Source organism: Sorex fumeus, unplaced genomic scaffold, assembly GCF_029834395.1.
Source record: "Sorex fumeus unplaced genomic scaffold, SorFum_2.1 ptg000063l, whole genome shotgun sequence".
NCBI lineage: Eukaryota > Metazoa > Chordata > Mammalia > Eulipotyphla > Soricidae > Sorex > Sorex fumeus.
In genome coordinates this window covers 74,702,931-74,711,647 of record NW_026606120.1, presented here as the reverse complement: position 1 = coordinate 74,711,647, position 8,717 = coordinate 74,702,931, and the positions used below count along the sequence as shown (strand labels likewise).

At 41.6% G+C, this 8,717-nt stretch overlaps 1 non-coding gene across 1 annotated transcript; it reads right to left on the bottom strand.

Moving 5' to 3' along the window:
- Window positions 1-7,095: 7,095 nt before the first annotated feature.
- On the bottom strand, window positions 7,096-7,218 carry LOC130036374 (U6atac minor spliceosomal RNA). Its single transcript, XR_008794405.1, has one exon. It is a non-coding gene; the product is annotated as a U6atac minor spliceosomal RNA (small nuclear RNA).
- Between the last annotated feature and the right edge of the window lie 1,499 nt (window positions 7,219-8,717).

Here is an 8,717-nt window from a genome sequence, read left to right as displayed (position 1 = left end):
CCTCTCGTCAGCTTCTCTTAGCCACTCAGTGGGGAATTCAGGTTTGTCAGCTCATTTCCACAGACCCAATAGAAAATAAAATGGCTGTACTTTCTTCCCTCACTGTTACCGTCAAAGAGGGGACGGTGCCCTCTCCCCAGCTGCCTCTGTGGCTGCAGAGAGAAGACTTACAGTGAAGGGCAAATCAGTCACAGTCCACTTAGGAGTACTCTAAAAAGGGAAGGAAGGAAGGACCTGGCCTCTACTAAGGTACTGGAAAGGAAGGAAGTTAACTGGAGCCACCTCTAGTCAGGAAGCAGGAGTAGGTGCCAAGGAGGGATAGGGTCCTTGAAACTGGGCCTGCTGGGTCTGATTCCTAGTCCTGCTACCTAGTGCAAGCTCTTGAGTGAGTTCCTTAACCCTCTGTCTCACTTCCTCATCCTTTAAATGGGGCTAGGAATAGCATCTACCTCAGAGGGCTTTGATGATGACATTGATTAAAGCTCTCAGAGCGTGCCTGGCGCCCAGCGCCGTCATGAGTATGATCTCATCCTGCTGTTGCAAGAGTCTTACACGCAGCCCACAAAACAGTCACCTGAGAGCTGCTGACATGCTTCTCTTGGGCTGGCAATGACAAGTCAGACAGGGTCCTCCTGGCAACCAATGAAAGCACTGCACTAGGATGGAATCTTTCATTTCTAATTTATTTTATTTTATTGGAGGTGGGAGTTGGGTCACGCCCTATGGAACTAGGGGCTGACTCCTGGCTCTCCATTCAGGGATTACTCCTAGCGGTGCTCAGGAGGCCATGTATGGTGGCAGGGATTAAACAGGGGGTCAGTTATGAACAAGAAAGCACATTACCTGCTGTGCTAGCTTGGTGACCCCAGTTTTGAATTTTAGTTTTTGACAGAAAATGTGTAGAATTTGAGGTGTTTTGATAGGAATGGGGTAAAATAGTTTCCTCATAGTCTAACTCTTCATTTTTCAGAATTCTATGAAGCTCTGTTGTAAAGAATTGCCCCACAGCTTGTCAACCTTCACACTTCGGGGTATTTCTTCTCTGGTTTTCTGTTTTGGGGAGTGTTTTTTGCTTTTGGGGTCACACCTGGCGATTCTCAGGGGTTATTCCTGGCTCTGCACTCAGGAATTACTCCTGGCAATGCTCTGGGGGCCATGTGGAATGCCAGGCATCAAACCAGAGTCAGTAGCATGCTACCCGCTGTACTTTCACTCCAATCCTGACCATCCCACTTTGGGCTTCCTTCCTTAAAACATGAATTTTCAATGCTAGGGATCAATTAGAGGACTGACATACAGCTTTGGCACACATGAGGCCCCAAATTCAATAACTGGTACTGCATGGCACCTAGACAACCCCTCCCAGAACATCATTAGGTGTAGCCCTGGTGATCTCTGAGCACTAATCAGTCTGAGTGATGAAACATCAAACCTGCATAGCAGGGCTGAATATCCTGGTAGTGACCCCCAGTCCCCCTGAGCTCTTAGAAGCTCTTAGAAGGGTCTCCTCTCCCACCCAATCCCCATGCCCCCAAAATCAAAATCCTTAATTTCTTTTGTCTCCCCCATTCACCCCCAAAATCATCCCCATCATAATGTTCGGGACAGCAAAGAAGGTGTTTTGCTGGTGAGAGCTTTAGAGCTACAGAAGGCGATCTTCTCTCCATGTTCAATATGCACATTTGCAATCTTGCTTATTCAACAAGCCCTCAAGAGTTAGATTACTGCAAGTTGTTGCCTAAAAGTCCCTTGGAGATCTCATTTTTAATCTTATTCATAGTAAAATTGAGCCCAGGATCCAAAAAAAAAAAGTGACTGTGAGATATTTGTGTTTTAAACAAGTGGTGTGTGGCTTCTCAGACATTGTGGGGTGCTGTAGGGCATTTTCTGCTTCTGAGCCCTGCTCCCCTCACCCCTCAAACTAACAGAGAAAAGGATGATAACATTTTATACCAAACATCTATTCCCACCTTTCAATAAAGGTGACAAATTGTTAGGGGGTATTGATCAGAAGTGAAATAAAAGATATTAAGCTTAGAGTAAAAGCTGAAGCAGCATGTCCATAAATTCAGGGAGACACTGAAAGAAAGAGAATAAGAAGAAATAAGTGATAAGTTCTCATCTGGAACTCGCCCAAACAGAGCAGACCATCCAGAGGGACCCATTTGTTGGCATCACGTCCAATGTCCCACTTAGAGCACCATCTTTTGCCACTAATGATATGAAGTGTTTGTTGTAAACAGCAATTAGCAATGGAGAAACCCATGGTTGAGGCAGCTCTGTCTAAGGACCCACAGAGCAGGGAGACAAGCATGGACTATCCATTTGCAAACTGTGTGACCTGATCTTCAGGAAAAGCCTTGATTTTTTTTAATTGAATCACCATGAGCTACAGTTACAAAACTTTCATGATTGAGTTTCAGTCATCCAATGATCAAACATACATCCCTCCACCACACTGTACATTTTCCACCACCGATGTCCCCAGTATCCCTGCACCCCCCACCCCCCATCCAACCTCTTCCCCTGCCTCTATGGCAATTTCTCTCTGTCTCTCTCTACTTATGAGTATTATGGTTTGCAATACAGATACTGAGAGGCCATCATGTTTGGTTCTTTATCTACTTTCAACACAGATCTCCCATCCCGAGCAATCCCTCCAACCATCACTGACTTTGTGATCCCTTCTCTATCCCATCTGCCTTCTCCCCTGGCTCATAGGCAGGCTTTCAACTATGGAGCAATCTTCCTGACCCTTGTCTCTACTGTCCTTGAGTGTTAGTCTCATGATATTTTATATTCTACAAATGAGTGCAGTCATTCTATGTCTGTCCCTCTTTTTCTGACTCATTTCACTTAGCATGATACTATCTATGACCATCCACTTATAGGCAAATTTCATGACTTCATCTTACTTAACAGCTACATAGTATTCCATTGCATAGATGTACTAAGTTTCTTTAACCAGTCATCTGTTCTTGGGCACTCAGTTTGTTTCCAGATTCTGGCTATTGTGAACAGTGCTGCAATGAATGCACAGGTGCAGATTTTATGCAATTTTCTGCTTCTCCGTTAGAGTAATTTGAGAAATGTTTGACTCCATGAGATTTCAATGCTATCATTTTTGTGTAGTACAGTAAATATCTTAATTTCCAAGTTAAAAGTCTGGCTAGAAGATCAGAGAGATAATACACGGGTGAAGGTACTTGCCTTGCTTGCAGCTGACCCTGGTTGTAGACACAGAACTACATGTGGTTCCATGAGCACCACTGGAAGTTCTCCCTAAGCACAGAGCTGAGAGTCGACCCTACATATCATCAGGCATGGCCCCCAAATTTCCTCAAAGTAGCACTGTCCTCCCGTTGTTCATTGATTTGCTCGAGCAGGTCCAGTAACGTCTCCATTGTGAGATTTGTTGTTACTGTGTTTGGCATATCAAATACATCATGGGTAGCTTGCCAGGCATTGCCGTGCGGGCGAGATGCTCTCGGTAGCTTGCTGGGCTCTCCGAGAGGGGTGAAGGAATCTAACCTGGGCCGACCAGGTTGGCCACGTGCAAGGCAAATGCCCTACCTGCTGTGCTAAAATTAATTAAATGTTGTACAATTTAACTGATGTACAGTTTGGAGTCAGTGCCACCATCCTTATTGGTATTCTAATATTTCAAGATTTAACATTGCATATGTGCACTGCAAATATTTTATAAATTATATATAAAAATGTTCTATTCCCTGAATTTTACCTTTCATCTGCAAACACATCATTTAGCTTTCTTTGCAATATCAGATTATGTAACAGGATCAAAATTAGTCATTTTGATGCACATATTTATCATTTTGATGTACAAATTTCCTACACCACACCACCACTAATGTACTCAAGATCCTACACCAATTGTCTTTATGTCACTTCTAATCCATCTACTCCTTCCACCCACTCTAGTTTCCTCTGCTGCTTGGTAACCTCAGTTTTGCAACCAAAGACAAGAGTTAGTTAATCATTTGACATTGTCTATACACCACAATGTATGAAATCCTCTGGTATGTTTTTCTTTTACTTCTGACTTATTTCGCATAACATGATACCCTTCATTCAGTTGCAAAGAGCAGGGTTTCAATTTTTATTCCAGTTGTGTAGTATTTCATTGTGTGTATATCTACCACAACTTGTTAATCCATTTATCTGTCATTGGACATTTGGCTTATTTCCATATTCTATTATGTCTAATGCTGCAATAAATGTGCATACATCTTTTCAAATGAGCATTTTTGTATTCTTGGGATAGATGCCAAGACCCAAACTGCTTGATCTCCATATTGTTTCCACAGAGACTGAACCAGACAATATTTTCACCAACAACACTTACTATAATTTAACCCTTAGCAAAAGTCAATCACTAGAGTTCCTGTTTGTATATTGCACATATACAAACAAAAACACAAACACTGTCCTCCCATTGTTTATCAATTTGCTCAAGCGGGCCCAGTAACGTCTCCATTTTGAGACTTGTTGTTACTGTGTTTGGCATATTGAATACGTCATGGGTAGCTTGCCAGGCTTTGCCATGTGGGCGAGATACTCTCGGTAGCTTGCCGAGCTCTCCGAGAGGGGCAGAGGAATAAAACCCAGCTTGGCCGGACTGGCTGCACACAAGGCAAACGCCCTGCCTCTGTGCTATCTCTCCAGCCCAACACATATACATTCTTGCTATATTAATTCACACTGCCATTATAACAAATTAACACGAACTTTGTGACTCAAAGCAAGGCAAATTTATGGTGCTATAGTTTAATAGTTATTAAGTCTGACATAGGTTTTGCTGGGCTAAAATCAAGGTATTGGTAAAACTCTTGTTTCCTGGCGGTCGGTCGTGGGAAAGAATCTGTTGCCTTGTTTATATACAGTTTTCAAACCTCCCAGATTCCTTGGGTTAAGTCCTTGTGCCCCCTTCAAAACTGTTTCTTGACTGCTAACTCACCCTTCATCACATTTTCTTCCCCAATGCCAAGTGATTCTTTTGCTTCCCTCTCCCACCTCTTAAAGATATTTGTGACATGTCAAGCCCATATCAGTAACTCAAGATAATATCTCTACTTCAAGTTCAATTTAAAGATGCCAATGCACTTAATAACCTTCTGTATCTCAATTTTTTTCATAGCTACAATAGCAACACTGAGAGTTTCCAATGCCTCAAGTGTTCAGGGCTCTCAGTGTGCATTTTCTGCACACCCACTCGCTTACCACATGAGGAACCAGAGACAGAAGGCATTCATTATTTATATTCATCACTTGGATAGTTGATGTCAGAGCCAAGAATCATACCCAAGTCTGTCTGACTCCACACTTTGCACCTTTTTATTTCTTTTAGCCAATATACATTTTGCAAGAATGTATTTCCTAATGGATGTGTTAATATTAAAGAAAATGGGCAACTAGATGGAATGATCTTTTCTCTGGCCAATTTTTGCAACTCTCCTGTACCTCTCTAATTCTGGGGAAAGAAGAAGAGAATCAAGGGGAGGGGAAAGAGTCAAGTGTATGGGAGAAGCAAAGAACACAGAGAGATGGACAAGCCAAAGGACTGAGGTCTACCAAAGTCATTTGAGACTGCTTTTATCTATGCTAAAGAAATAAGTGAAAGAAATTCAAACTGTCTAGGAGAAGAGATATAAGACCATTTCACTGTACACTAAACTCCAATTATTATAACCCAGTATAACAGAATGTTTTGGTAACTTTCTTAGAATGTTACAAATGTCCATCCCAAAATATACTTAATTTTAATCAAATTTTAATGATTTGGCATTAATTTACAATACTAACACACATTTAATAAGAGCACTCTTAAGCACTTTTATGTGGAAGACATGGATCATCTCATTTAGCCCCACGGCAACTCCTCCATTCACGGGCAAACATTGAACTCAGCTGTGATAGGAATTGAGGCCTACAGAGCTCAGCTGCAGGTGGAAGAAATATCATCTTAGAGATAGTAAGAAAAACATTTATCATCATAAATTTGGAAGGACCTTTGCATGGATTCTGTTTTGTAGTACTGGAACCTATGAAGGTTCTTTATTAAGCCACATGGACACCAAGATATACCTTTTAGGCCAGGATTTAATCTAGCCCTGTGGCTCCTAACATAACTTCATTGGTTTTCTCTCTCTCCTGTATGGTGGGATAATAACTGAAGGTGGACATGGGGGTGCTTATAATCATCTATCTCTTTTGCCCTCATGTGTACAGAGGTTGATGCTCACAAACGTATATATTACATGCATATTGCTTAACTTGTGTATGTGGCCTGTATATGAACTACAAAGCACATTGGTGTGCATTAGCTCACTTCCACCCCACAACAGACCTATTAATTATGGGGAAGATTGGTTTTAGCCCCGCTTAAATGATAAGAAAATTGAGACCAGTACAATGAAGATCACCCACTAGGTTAATAACAGGGCAGGTAATCTTACCCCCAACCCAAAGTCCTTTCCACTAATCTTCACTGTAACAAGATATAGAAAAGGCAAAGCAATCTCAATATGATCTTTAAAAAGGGGGAGAGTCATCCTTTGAAACTGGAAAATTGAAAAATATAATTATTTTTCACCAAAAGAAAGGAAAAATTGATAAGGAAAAATCTAATTGTTCCAAACTAAACACCAAATCATAAATAATGTGCAGATTAGGAAAATGTTACCCACAAATATAGAAAGGAGAAGCCTAGAAATAAATCTGCAACAATACCATCAAGACACATGATACAACTATAATACATGGATCTACTATGGAGCCTGGGACTAGTTCCATGCACATCTGTTATTGTCACTAATCAGTCTTAGGTACCTCTCTCTACATTCACTGCTTTAATTCTCTCATTTATAAATGAGTCCATCATAGTAGCTATTTATCAAAACACTGTCTTGAATACACACACACACTTCAGAAAAATGTATAATTAGATTTCATCTAGGAGCAGGAGAAATACTACAGTATTAAGACACTTGTCTTGCAAGTGACTGACCCCAGTTTGATCCCTGACACTACATGTGGTCATACCGCTAGGAGTGATCCCTAAGCACAGAGCCAGGAATAAGCCCTTAGCACTGCTGGATGTAGCCCCCAAACAATATATATATATATATATATATATATATATATATATATATATCCTTGTCAAGGGGAGTGCTAACCTTCTCTCCATATATATAAAATTATTTAAAATATTCTCAAGCATGTACAGTTTAAGGTATAATAAAATGGTTGAAGAGATAGACACAGCATATATTACACACTACAGATGCTAAAGAATCAATAACAAGTTTCATTTTTTTCCAGCAATCTTCTTTTTATGGGTTGGAGTGATAGCACAGTGGGTAGGGCGTTTGCCTTGAATGCGGCCGACCTGGCCAACTCAAGTTCGATTCCTCCACTCCTCTCAGAGAGTCCAGCAAGCTACCAAGAGTATCTCACCCGCATGGCAAAGCCAGGCATGCTACCCATGACATATTTGATATGCCAAACACAGTAACAACAAGTCTCACTATGTTACTGGGCCCACTCGAGCAAATCGATGAACAACCAGAGGACAGTGACAGTGACTTCTTTTTATGGCAAAAAATTCTGAATAAATATGCCTCTGCTCTTTTATCCTATATTACTATGAATGCATGTATCTACTAGAAATCATCTTCCTACAGACAGTCATAAACTACTATCAGCCTCTCTCTTTTGAGTAGCTGCACTAGCTTCCCAGCTGAGCTCCTGATGGTCTTGCTCTCACTCATTTCCTCTGCCTCCAGTCCAGCACATCAAACTCTGGTTTCTCTTCAGATCGTATAAATCTTTCATCTCTTACAAGTCCAGCACATCTTCACAAAACCCTAAAATCTTTCTGTAGTTTTTCTTTGATTCTTATGTTGGTCAAAATAACTCACTGGAGTAAGAAAGCCCAGAGTGTCAGCATCATATACATATGATCCACATACTGTATCAGCAATTTCATCTCTTCCTACTTACCCACCACTCTATGCTCCAGACATTTAGATGAAGTGCTCAATAAATAATTGAATGGATGGGGGCTGGAGCAATAGCACAGCGGGTAGGGCATTTGCCTTGCACGCGGCCAACCCAGGTTCTATTCCCAGCATCCCATATGGTCCCCTGAGCACTGCCAGGAGTGATTTCTGAGTGCATGAACCAGGAGTAACTCCTGTGCATCGCCAGGTGTGACCCAAAAAAGCAAAAAAAAAAATTGAATGGATGGATCTGATGTAGCCAGATAGATAGGAAAGGGCCCCCTATGGCAAAGGAAATCTTGGGAAGTAATAAAACAGATAGCCCCAAGGCTGCAAATAGCACACCTTGTGAACTGATAAAACTTCACCTGATCCTAACAGACCCAGAGATGGCTGGACCTCCCCAAGCTCCAGCAGAAACAAAGACCAAGGAAAGGAATTTCAAAGAGGACCGTTGACCACTCCCAACTACCAACTTGGCAAACACCATAGCAAGGAACACTTATCCAGGTAAAAGTCCCATATGTATATGAGGATAGTTAGAAAAACCCTATAAATGCCACCTTGAACAAAGGAAGCACACACATATGCCTGAGCCCCTGTGTTGCTTGTGCCCACATAGCCAAGCACATGTGGTACCCAAGCACAGGAGCACATGTGTCACCCTCATCTCCCCTCTTGAGATGCGTGCTGGGG